Here is a 13173-nt window from a genome sequence, read left to right on the forward strand (position 1 = left end):
ATCCTGCTTCACACGTGTGCTTGCACTTGCCTGTATCCTCCTCCTGATGCTCACTCCTATGCCTGAATCAGCATACACAGGTCTGTCCAGCACCCAGAAAAGCGCCGCCTGCACCTGTATGTGCTGTATCTGACTGCCCGTACACTGTACGGCAGTCGTACAGTAGGGTATGGGCTGGAAAACAGTCTGTACAGCCTGTACAGAGCTTCTGCGCAGCCAACCAGCAGCAGTCCTGAGCGCCGCCAGCAACAGAGGAGAAAGAGAGAGAGAGAGTGCCCAGTTCTGGCCGTACAGTGCTGTACGGCTGGTTTCACTCAGAAAAACAGCAGCCAAACTGGTCTTCAGCAGTCGCCTCCTCCTCCTTGAGCTTTTCCACGCTAGTTCATCATGCGCATGAGGGGAGTTCTCCTTTTGCTACACGATTCCCCAAAAAGGGAAGAGAGAGAAAGAAGAGAGAGAAAACCCCTTCCCAATTTAATCCCTAGGGCCCCAACTTAATAAGTTCCTAGGGCCACTAAGGCCTAGGGGCAAACTTCAATAAACATTCAAAGTTAATGTTTTAATGTTCCCCCTTCACACCTAGGGTTGTCCACACATCTTAAACACTGTCCGGGCATCCCCCATGTGAATCATAAAATATTCTGACTCTGCAACCACCATGCCCACACTTGTCCTGCTCCATTTTCACAGGGCCATGACATACCCCCCTCTTGAAAGATGGCAAGCGTCCTCGATTGCATTCTGGTGATGCATCAAAATATCCAAAGTGAAATATACAATATGGCAAGATCAGCGTCCCAATCTCTCTGAGCCATACACATGTATCAACATTCACTGCAAAGCAATGGCATAGTAATAGTCCAAGTTGTATACCACTGTGAACCATACATATCCACAAAAATCTCCATGTGACTAGTACACATATATCATAGAAGTCCCATAAACAGATGTACTGTCAGCCTCAGTACCTTCGGATGAGATAAAATCTGCACCAAGCGACCTTTAGATGTCATCTGAGCCTGTTTGTATCAAGGGAGTGGAGGTGCTACCCCCCTCTTGAGCATCAGGTAATGCTCCAGACCCATGCTCTGCTGAACCTGAATGAGCCACAAAAAGAGTCGGCTCTAACTCAAAGGCATCGAGATAAAGCTGCAAAACCTGAGGTGAATCTGTTAAGTCACCTTCCTCCATCCACTTCGCATCCATCGGTGAATAGTTCTTGAACTTCACAAGATAGCGACGGGAAACTTTACCTCGTACCTTCCTTTCTTTATGTGCCAGTATCTGCTCTGGAATCAGAACCTCATCAAGTTCCTCAACTTCCGGCTGAGCCTCATCTGATACATCCTCAGGCACATCCCCACGGAAAGGTCTAAGAAGACTCACGTGAAAAGCATTGTGAATCCTCCAGTGATCTGGTAACTTCAAACGATAGGTTACCTCACCAATCTTTTCCAAAACCTGAAAAGGCCCATAATATCGCATACTCAACTTAGGGAATAAGCGCTCTTTACCCTTCATCTTCTTGAGTCTAGCCTTTTCAAAGCGCAAAAGAACCCAATCACCCAATGCAAACTGTAAATCACGTCTGTGACGGTCTGCGGCTTTCTTTTGCTTCTGCTGAGTTTTCTGGAGGGCCAACTTAACTCTCCGATAAGCTTCATCCAAGCTCTCCACATACTGATCAGCCTCAAAGATCTTATCCTTTGTATGCAAAATGGGTGGTACCTTCTTCCCTCCTTCTACAATCTCAAAAGGCGCCTTGCCTGTCGAGCTATGTACAGTGTTGTTATATGCAAACTCCACCAAAGGAAGATACTTTTCCCATTGTTGCTTGTGCTCTGACACATAACACTTGAGAAGATCCAACACTGTAGAGTTAGCCTCTTCTGACTGACCATCTGTCTGTGGATGAAATGACGATGAAAACTTGAGAGTTGTACCCATGTTGTCGAACAACCCTCTCCAAAACAAACTCGTCATCCGTGGATCACGGTCACTAATGATAGACGTAGGCAAGCCATGATACTTGAAGATGTTCGCCATGAACAACTTCACCATATGATCCACTTTAATTGTCTTCCTCACAGGAATGAGATGAGCCTGCTTACTGAACCTGCATATGATAGTCCAGATGCCATCATTTCCCGTTTGTGTCCGTGGAAGATCAAATACAAAATCCATGGCAATGCTCTCCCAAGGTCTATCCGGAATAGGTAAAGGCTGTAATAACCCTGGTGTCTTCTGACGGTCAAACTTTACCTTCTGACATACGATGCATTGCCTCACAAAGGCATCAACATCTCTTCTCAAGGTTGGCCAATAAAAGAAAGTCTCTACTGCTTTGACCGTGGCGTCAATCCCTCTATGACCTGCATACGGTGGAGCATGACTTTCAATCATGACCTTGAGTCGCAATGGCCTGGTAACACACAGTCTGCCATGCATCAATAAAAACCCATCTCTGAGAGTGTAATGCTCATGCCGCTGACCCTCAGACATCTGATCATACAATCTTCCAAAATCCTCATCATGGGCATACTGCTCTTTCATTTCATCAAGCTCATGATGATAAGCAAGTGAAACTGCAGAGACTTGTGGCTTGCGTGACAAAGCATCTGCCACTACATTCTTTTTGCCTTCCACATGCACAATCTGAAAGTGAAACATTGACAAAAAGTTTGCCCAACGCATATGCTTCTCTGAAAGCTTAGTCTGCGTGAGGAAGTATCGCAAGGTCTGATGATCTGTCTGCACAGTGAAATCAGCCCCAAGCAAGTAGTGTTTCCATGTAGAAAGAGCGTGAATTACAGCCAACATCTCTTTCTCATACACCTGCAAATGCTTCTCGGCATCTTGCAAAACTCTACTCTCATAGGCTATCACATGTCCCTCTTGCATGAGAACTGCACCAATGCTGCTTCCACATGCATCACACTGGACAACAAAAGCTTTTCGGAGGTCCGGTAACACCAATACTGGGTCCGAAGTAAGCTTTTCTTTGAGCTTTTTGAATGCTGTAATTTCCCGATCAGCCCATCTAAACGGAGTTGCTTTCTTCGTCAAAGCATGAAGAGGCGAAGCAATTTCAGCAAAGTGTCGTATGTAACGCCTGTAATAGGAACACAATCCTAGAAAACTGCATACATCATGCACGGTCCTTAAAGCTGGCCAATTAAGTATTGCTTCTACCTTGGCTGGATCCATACGGACTCCATGACCAGACACAATATGCCCCAAGAAATGTATCTCCTGCAAGAAAAACTCACTCTTCTTGCCATTAACCACCAATCTATGGTTTCTGAGTTCTGTAAACACAATGGCCAAATGCCTTCTATGCTCTTCCTCAGTTTGTGAATGCACAATCATATCATCAAAGAATGTGCCCACAAACTCTCTATGAGGCCTGAAAATCCTGTCCATCATTCTGTTAAATGTGGCAGGCGCATTCGTCAAACCAAAGGGCATAACCAAGAACTCATACAACCCAAACGTGGTTCGGAATGCTGTCTTATGCACATCCTCGGGTCTAATGCGTATCTGATGATACCCACTTTTCAAGTCAATACGACTAAAAACTGTGGAGCCCTGTAAGCGGTCCAATATGTCATCGATCCTCGGTATGGGGAATCGATTCTTGATGGTATTCTTATTCAGCGCCCTGTAATCAATACACATGCGCCAAGAACCATCCTTCTTCTGCACTAAGAGCACAGGTGAGCAAAAGGGTGATGAGCTAGGCTGAATCAATCCCTTATTCAATAGCTCCTGCACCTGACTCATAATCTCTTCCTGTTGGGCTGCACTAACTCGGTATGGCGGTCTATTCGGTGGAGTACTACCAGGAATCAGATCTATGGCATGATCTTCTGGCCTCTCAGGAGGTAATTCTCCTGGCAATGACTCGGAAAAACAGTCTTGAAACCCACTTAAGAAATCAGCCCTGTCCTTATCTAACATTGACAAATTAGACTTAGACTCATCATCCTGTGCATCCTTTACATAAATCAAGTACGCGGAAAGATGCTTTTTCATTACTGATGAAATCGCCGAAGCGGATACAATAGGAACAGATTCCCCTTTGAGTTTTACATCCAATACATGCTCTTTCCCTCTATGAGTCAGAGTAATTTTCCTATTGTAAGTATCCACCACCGCATGTACCCTGTGGCACCATGGCATCCCCAACAAAACATCACAGCCATCCAAAGGCATGATGAAGAACTCCTCGCTGTCCACATAACCCTGCAAATGAAGCCGAAGCTTCCCAATGATAGGAGTAACGGGTTCTGCATACCCTGGACAAGCCATATTTGCCTCATGTAACGGCCCCATGTCCTCTACGCGAATCCCCAATCGGCCAGCCAAATCTGGTGAAATGAAGTTGGCTCTAGCACCTGTGTCAAAGAAGATCAAAGCATTCTGATCTCTCACTTTGCCCCATGCCCTGCACAACTCTGTAGCTTCACCACTTAGCTGCTCCCCCACAAGATCAGGAACTAAGCCTGCAGAAGGCTTTGGTTTCTTTGGCTTGGGCTCTCCTTTATTGTCTGGGTCCTTCTTGGACGTTCTCTTGGGACAATTGAATGACATATGCCCCTCTTCAGTACAGTAAAAACACTTTTGAGCATCTCTCAAAGCCTGTCTTTCCTCAGAAGTCCTTTTGGGCATTGGCAACTTCTTATACTTTGTCTCTGTAGACCCTTTAGCATCACGAGAAGCATGCCCAAATTTTTCAGCTTTCTTGCTCAATTTCTTACTGCCCTTAAATCCAGATGAACCACCTGTGAGTAACGCATTAGCTGTCATAGCATTTTCAATCATCTGTGACATGTTCGTTACTCTTGTCTTTATACAGTAATCTCGTACCTCCTTGGGCAGCCCACAACAATACTTCTCTACCTGCTCAGATAATGGCACGGCACGATAAGAAGTCACTGGGAGTAGAGCTTCCCAAAACTTCTTGTTATAATCCTCCAAACTATCACACTTTGAAGCATCCAGCTTGTGCCATGCTGTCATAACATCCACCTCAAATGTAGATGTGAGCCATACGGAAGAGAAAACCTGTTTGAATTGAACCCATGTGGTGGGTGCTATGCCCTGCAAAAGAAGAGTAGACCACCACTGCAAAGCATTGCCCTTGAGAAAAGTGGCAGCTTTCCTCACCTTTGAGGACTCTGTGTAATTCCCACCAGAAAAAGCAGCATCAAACTGCTGTAAAAAGGTAAGTGCCTTCAATTTATCCTTGGCCCCACTAAAAGTGTCAAACTTCACTGCAGCTCCCCCTTCCTTGTAATCCTTCGCCTTTCCCATAGGCGTTAGATTATCATATGGAAGTGGTTTCGTGAGATTTGTTACCATATTATAGTAGTGATGTGTGTGAACACACTTAGGACCGCCGGGGCACTTTTTCCCTCACTAGGAGGTTTTTTCCCCGTGCATTGTATATACGCCCATTATCTTCTAGGGCTGGTGATCTTTCATTTTTGGCACTCATAATACACTACTGTGTTGTGCTCAAGCTTCCTCATCTTCTTGAAGTTGTGTGTGCATTCCTGCAACCCTAATTCCAACAATTGGTATCAGAGCAGGCTTCCTCCTCCCGGGCAGCATCACCGGCACCTGCCGCTTCATCTCCTCCGATTGCGACGAGGTTTCACGAGCGTCTGCAGGTTAGTATATGCCGTGGGAGAGCCCGTAGGGCTTGTTCGTTTCAGAATTTTGATCTGAAGTCATTTCGCCCTCCGTTTTTGCATTCCAAGTACTGCGCAGGCAAAATCGTCCTACTGTGCAGATTTTCTGTCAAGATTAAAATCTGCAGGACAGGTGCCCATTCGTCTGTTTTGGGCTGTGCTACATAGCACAGGTCGATTTTATACAGGTTTACCTCTTACAGACAGCATTTACATCTAGTAGTACAGTCATTGGCCATGGCTGACAACAATGATGTATTCCGCATGTTGGCTGCTGAGGATAAGTTGGATGGCACCAACTATCCATTGTGGGCATATATGATGCGACATGTATTGGTAGCAAAGGGGTTATGGAACATTGTGCAGGGTATTGATGCACGTCCTATTGTGGCTGGGAATGCTGCAAACACATCAGAAACAGGTACTGTTGATGATGGTGCAGGCACAAGTGCTGTAGCAGCTGTTCGAGAACCACCACTTTCAGCAGAGCAGATTCGTTGGGATGGTAGAGATGCGCAGGCTCATGCCTTGATTGCGCTGTCTGTCAAACGTACCATTATCCCACATATTCGCTCCTGCAGGACTTCTAAGGATGCTTGGGATGTACTTGCCACATTGTATCAGGCAAGAAATGAGGCTCGTGTTGCTTACCTCCGAAAACAGTTGGAGAGTGAGCATATGAACGAAGGTGATTCTATGGATAGCTTTTTGACAAAGATCAAGGATTTCAAAGAGCAGCTCATTTCTGCAGATGAAATCCTGTCAGACAGTTCACTTGTGCAGACTGTTTTGAATGGTCTACCAGATTCTTATCAGGGTTTTGCTTCCACTCTTCGCTTGATGATGAAAGGCAATCCCAATGCCTTATCATTTGAGGAGTTAGTTTCTGTTTTGCTGCAAGAAGACCAGTCAAGGCAAAACAGGAATATTATGCGTGTCGCAGATCAAGCTTTCGTTGCTAGTCAGAGAAGCGGGAAAGGTAAAGCTGGCTTTTCTTCTAGTAAGCAGAAATCTGCAAATGCTGCGCAACCAAAGAAGGAAGACAAAGATGAGAAGAAGGGTGACAAACAGAAGACATTTTGCAAGTACTGTAAGGGAAATGATCATGTCATCAAAGCGTGTCCTAAGCTGGCTGCGAAAGAGGCTAAGAAGAAAGAGGCTGGTATGGCTGTTGCAGATGCCTCTCCTTCTAACAATGAATCTGCTAATGTTGTTCAAGATACAGAATGGGCATTCAATGCGCAGTGCAGTTATGACCCATCCTTGCATGACACATGTATGTGTGCAGTAGATTCAGATGTATGGTACTTTGACAGTGGTGCCACTAAGCATATCACCTCGCAGCGCAGTTTATTCACTTTCCTTGAGTCTGCTCCCACAGGGAATACTGTCACTTGTGCCAATAACTCCTCTTATCCCGTTAAAGGAGTTGGACAGATTGTGCTGAATGTTGCAAATTGCAACACCTTTACACTTTTTGATGCATTGTATGTGCCAGGGATCAAAAAGAATCTGCTGTCAGTCTCCGCATTTGCCAAAACAGGTTTGGTTGTAAAATTTGTGGATGACAGATGTACTGTTCATGATCTCTCTTGTGGTGACATCATTGTAGCATTTGGTTCACTATGTCGAGGGCTGTATAAGCTCAATATGGATGGCAAATGTGTAGAGGATTCAGCATGTGCTATTATGGATACGCAGGCTATTTCAAATGCAAAACTGTGGCATGCACGTTTTGGTCATCTGAATTTTGCAAGTTTGCTGCGCTTGCAGAAATCTGAAATGGTGTCTTCTTTGCCTAAGCTTGAGGCACCTGTCAAGCATGTTTGTGAGGGCTGCATATTGGGTAAAATGCAGCGTGCTTCCTTTCCCAAAGATGGATCAGTGAGAGCTGAACGCAGATTGCAGCTTGTTCACAGTGATGTTTGTGGTCCCATGCAAACTCCATCATTTGGAAACTACCTTTACTTCGTGACTTTCATTGATGATTTTACCAGGCATGCATGGGTATATCCTTTGAAGGCAAAGTCCGAAGTGTTTTTGTGCTTCAAACAGTTTTTGGTTATGGCTGAAAATGTGTCAGAAAGTAAGATGGGCACCCTCCGTTCAGATCGAGGGGAGGAGTATATGTCTTCAGAATTTAATGCATTTCTGGCTGAGCGTGGGATAAAACACCAATGTACAGTGCCGTATACACCACAGCAAAATGGTGTGGCTGAGAGAAAAAACAGGTCTCTCATGGAAATGGCAAGATGTATGGTTAAGAGTCAAAGTCTACCACATGGTTTTTGGCTTGAGGCTGTCATGTGTGCCACTTATGTACTAAACAGGTGTCCCACCAAAGCATTACAGGTTGTCACTCCATATGAGGCTTGGCATAGCCGCAAGCCATCTGTTGGCCATTTACGTGTTTTTGGTTGCCTGGCATATGCATTAGTGCCTGTGCAACATCGCAGAAAATTGGATGACAAAGCTGTCAAATGTATTTTTGTTGGATATAGTGCTGAGAGCAAAGGCTATCGTTTGTATCATCCACAGACAAAGCGCATTTTGGTTAGCCGTGATGTTGTATTTGTGGAAGATGCAGTTCAGCCCTTGGTTTCATGTACTAAGGAGACAGATATCAGCTCACGTGATGTCTATGATACATTGTTGCCTCTTTTCAGTGGTGCACAGTCAAGTGCAATACCTCATGAGGCAGTTTTTCAGCCTATGCAGGTTTTAAATGATGGCACAGATCAGCCTATATCTGATGCAGATGTGCATGATGCACTTGAGGATGAGAGACAACAGATTGAGGGCTCTAGGAACATGCCTAGATGGCTGGTGCAGACTTTGCGTGACAGCAAGTTGGATGCCCCTTTGTCTAGTCGCACTCGTTCTGGCTCTCATGGTGCCTCTTATGCGTCAGATTGTTATGCATTGGCTGTTTCTAGTATGTGCGATGAAAGTGAGCCTGTTTCATTTGATGAGGCACAAAGTTCAGAAAATTGGATGGCTGCTATGCAAGCAGAATACGATGCTATTATGAAGAATAGTACATGGTCTTTATGTGACTTGCCCCCTGGCAAGAAGGCCATTGGCACTAAGTGGGTATACAAATTGAAGCGTAAGCCTGATGGCACAGTGGATCGCCATAAAGCTAGGCTTGTTGCAAAAGGTTATGCTCAAGAGAAGGGCATTGATTTTGATGAGACTTTTGCTCCCACATGTCGTATGACCACTGTTCGTAGCATCTGTGCATTAGCAGCTCATAATGGTTGGAATGTACATCAGCTGGACATAAAGACTGCGTTCTTAAATGGAGATTTGCATGAGGAGGTGTATGTATCGCAGCCTCGTGGTTTTGTTCAAAGAGGGCAGGAAAACAAAGTGTGCAGGTTAAAAAAGGCTTTATATGGTTTAAAGCAAGCTCCACGAGCTTGGTATGAAAAAATACATGCATATTTGACTGCACATGGGTTTCAGAATAGTCCAACAGAAAGCACTTTGTATGTTAAACGTGTGGATGGTGTACATCTAATCATTGCTCTCTATGTCGATGACATGCTGCTCACAGGACCAAATGAGAGTCATATTGCTGATTTTAAGGTTGATTTGAATGCCTCTTTTGAGATGTCAGATTTGGGGCATTTGCATCATTATTTGGGGATACAATTTAAGCAGTGTGATGGAGGTATTGCTTTGTGTCAGACAAAGTATATTGAAACATTGTTGCGGAGATTTGGCCTTGAAGACTGCAAGCCTATTGCTACTCCAATGGAGACAGGTTTGAAGTTGAGTCTTCATGATGCTGGAGATCACTTTGATGTCACACTCTATCAGACAGCTGTTGGTTGCCTCATTTATGTATGCATTACGAGGCCAGACATTCAGTTTGCAGTCTCACAGGTGAGCAGATTTATGCATAGCCCAGGCATTAAGCATTGGCAGGCAGTGAAGCGTATCTTTCGCTATTTGAGTGGTACTCGGCATCTTGGGTTGTTTTATCCCAAGGGGGGATCATTGCCGCCAGATTTACATGTTTTTTCAGATTCTGACTGGGCTGGTTGTTATGACACACGCGTGTCCACGAGTGGTTTTTGCTTCATGCTTGGAAGCTCATGTATATCATGGTTGAGCAAGAAGCAGCCTACTGTGGCCACTTCTAGTTGTGAAGCTGAGTACAGGGCAGCTTTCACAGCTACGGTTGAGTGTGTGTGGCTCAGACGCCTTATGGCTGATTTGGGTGTTGGGCAGCCATCTGCCACCACCATCTTCACTGACAGTCAGAGCGCATTGGCAGTTGCGCGGAACCCAGTGTTCCATGCTCGTACGAAGCACATTGAGGTGCACTACCATTATGTCAGGGAGAGACTCTCTGCAGGAGAGATCAGTTTGGCTTATGTGCCAACACAGGATAACCTTGCAGACCTTTTCACAAAGGCTCTGCCTCGTGAGAAGTTCGAAGCTTTTCGCAAAGCTTTGGGCTTACTCCCTTTTGTGGATTCGTCCACATAGCTAGACACTTCCCTATACATGAGTGCTAGCTCTTGTTCACCGCATCACTCCAGGGGGGATTTGTTACCATATTATAGTAGTGATGTGTGTGAACACACTTAGGACCGCCGGGGCACTTTTTCCCTCACTAGGAGGTTTTTTCCCCCGTGCATTGTATATACGCCCATTATCTTCTAGGGCTGGTGATCTTTCATTTTTGGCACTCATAATACACTACTGTGTTGTGCTCAAGCTTCCTCATCTTCTTGAAGTTGTGTGTGCATTCCTGCAACCCTAATTCCAACAAGATTGCTGCCCCCAACATTCATACCCATCATTGGGTCAACATTTTCCATTCCAACACCAGGCATACCATACATCCCAGCCATGTTTCCATACATTCCATTATGCATACCTGGCTGCATGCCACCAAACATATTGCCTTGCATCCCAGGTTGCATGCTTCCAAACACATTTCCTTGCATACCGGACGGCATACCACCATACATATTCCCTTGCATGCCAGGCTGAAAATTGGCTCCAAAAGGCCCATACATACCCATGCCTCCCTGAGGATAACCCCCAGTCATGGATTGGAACACTGAGCCACCACCAAAATAACCTGGATGCATATTCTGCTAAGGAATAGGTGGCTGTCCATAGAAGGAACTCTGTGGGTTAGCACCAAAAGCATGCTGCATGTTCGGAAACTGGGCAGGAGATGGATCCTGTGGAGTGGTACCACTATGACCCTGAGAAAGATTCTTTGAACGAACCTTCTTCTTCTTCTTCTGGGACTCTGTGCGGGGCTCTGAGCGAGATCTCAAAAATTCAGCAAATCTCTCACTCTGAGTGAGCTGCATAAAAGTATCCATAACACTAGCCAAGCGATCTTTGAACCGAGCATCATCATCCTCTTTACCATGCACATCTTCTGGCTGTGTTACATCCTCATAAGGCTCAACATCTGCAGCCTGTTCTCCTGCAAAAATATCCTCAGATACATCTCTTTTAGGAGAAGTCTCTTGCTCTTCTTCTTCTTGATAGAAGTACTCTTCCTTTGTATCAGACATGATTGCTGAATTTTCAGCGATGGCTTTCTCCAAAGCAACCACGAGCTCACCCCCTTCAGAAAGTTGATGATTGGTCCCGGCGACGGAACCTTGAAACCGGCCTCTGATAGAAAACCAGAGTGCGGTAGGAGCAATCACCCGTCCACTTGTAGTCTAGATGAGAAACAAAACACAGATTGGAGCTAGAGTGCCCAAATCTGAAAACACAACGACACCTGTTGGCCCCAAAGCTTGGCGCCCCTTGCGGTATTTCTTTATTCAATTAAAATAATATGTATGGCTGAGTACAACACAAAAACCAGCCAAGAGTTTACACCTGTAAGTCCAATCTGACTGCCCACAAATCCTTCTCAGCACAGAGGATCTATGCACACAGATCTGTGTCCTCAAGCAACACACTGTGCCTCCCTCTGATCAGCCAAGTTCACAAAGCAGGCCAGCCATGGGCATACATCTGGCATAACTCAAGAGCATGATACATCTTCTCAGCTCAAACACACATATGCTGTTCAATCCCTGTCTTAATCCCTTGTCAATCTGCCATACTCCTCCTCTCACAAGGAGCCAGATAACACATACCTGTAGCAGACATCAAGCAATAGAAAGAGAGATAGATGAACAGAGTCAAGGCTTACCAAGTTCAGCTCGTGAAACAACACCGGAGGAAGCAACAGCACTAATCTGTGCTTGCAGGCACTTGAATCCACAATCCTGCTTCACACGTGTGCTTGCACTTGCCTGTATCCTCCTCCTGATGCTCACTCCTATGCTGTCCTTGAAAAGTACAGATCTGAAAATCAGCACAGTACCCGTCTGTACCGCCTCGGGGTACGTGCCAGGCGTTGTACTTGCATAAACAACCTGCTGTCCACTTCTGTACCTGCCTGAATCAGCATACACAGGTCTGTCCAGCACCCAGAAAAGCGCCGCCTGCACCTGTATGTGCTGTATCTGACTGCCCGTACACTGTACGGCAGTCGTACAGTAGGGTATGGGCTGGAAAACAGTCTGTACAGCCTGTACAGAGCTTCTGCGCAGCCAACCAGCAGCAGTCCTGAGCGCCGCCAGCAACAGAGGAGAAAGAGAGAGAGAGAGAGTGCCCAGTTCTGGCCGTACAGTGCTGTACGGCTGGTTTCACTCAGAAAAACAGCAGCCAAACTGGTCTTCAGCAGTCGCCTCCTCCTCCTTGAGCTTTTCCACGCTAGTTCATCATGCGCATGAGGGGAGTTCTCCTTTTGCTACACGATTCCCCAAAAAGGGAAGAGAGAGAAAGAAGAGAGAGAAAACCCCTTCCCAATTTAATCCCTAGGGCCCCAACTTAATAAGTTCCTAGGGCCACTAAGGCCTAGGGGCAAACTTCAATAAACATTCAAACTTAATGTTTTAATGTTCCCCCTTCACACCTAGGGTTGTCCACACATCTTAAACACTGTCCGGGCATCCCCCATGTGAATCATAAAATATTCTGACTCTGCAACCACCATGCCCACACTTGTCCTGCTCCATTTTCACAGGGCCATGACACTAGTACTCATCATTGTAAGCATTCCACCCACTAGGGGTGTGGGTCACTTAGAGGTCCCATAGGGGACAGAATTTAGGGTTAGGAACCTTTTTATGAAGGTAGCCCATGGCTGCAAAGATCGGTACCTTTTTTGTACATAGTATATACTGAAATTCCAGCACTTCTCACTCTCTCTCTCTACTCTCTCTCTACCTGCGTTTTTGCACATAAACAAGGCGCTTCAGACAAAGCCACCTTGAGGTTCTGGAATGCCTCCAACGCTCGTGGAGTCATTCGAATCTTTTGCCTCCTTGTTTTCACTCCCTTTAGCAGATCGGTGAGGTCTGCCGAGAGATCAGAAAACTTGTCAATGTGGGTGGAATATGCCTGGCATATACCCACAAATGATCTAATGTCATAA

This window comes from Cibotium barometz, chromosome 57 (genome assembly GCF_041138505.1).
Source record: "Cibotium barometz isolate CiBa-2024 chromosome 57, ASM4113850v1, whole genome shotgun sequence".
NCBI classification, from domain to species: Eukaryota; Viridiplantae; Streptophyta; class Polypodiopsida; order Cyatheales; family Cibotiaceae; genus Cibotium; species Cibotium barometz.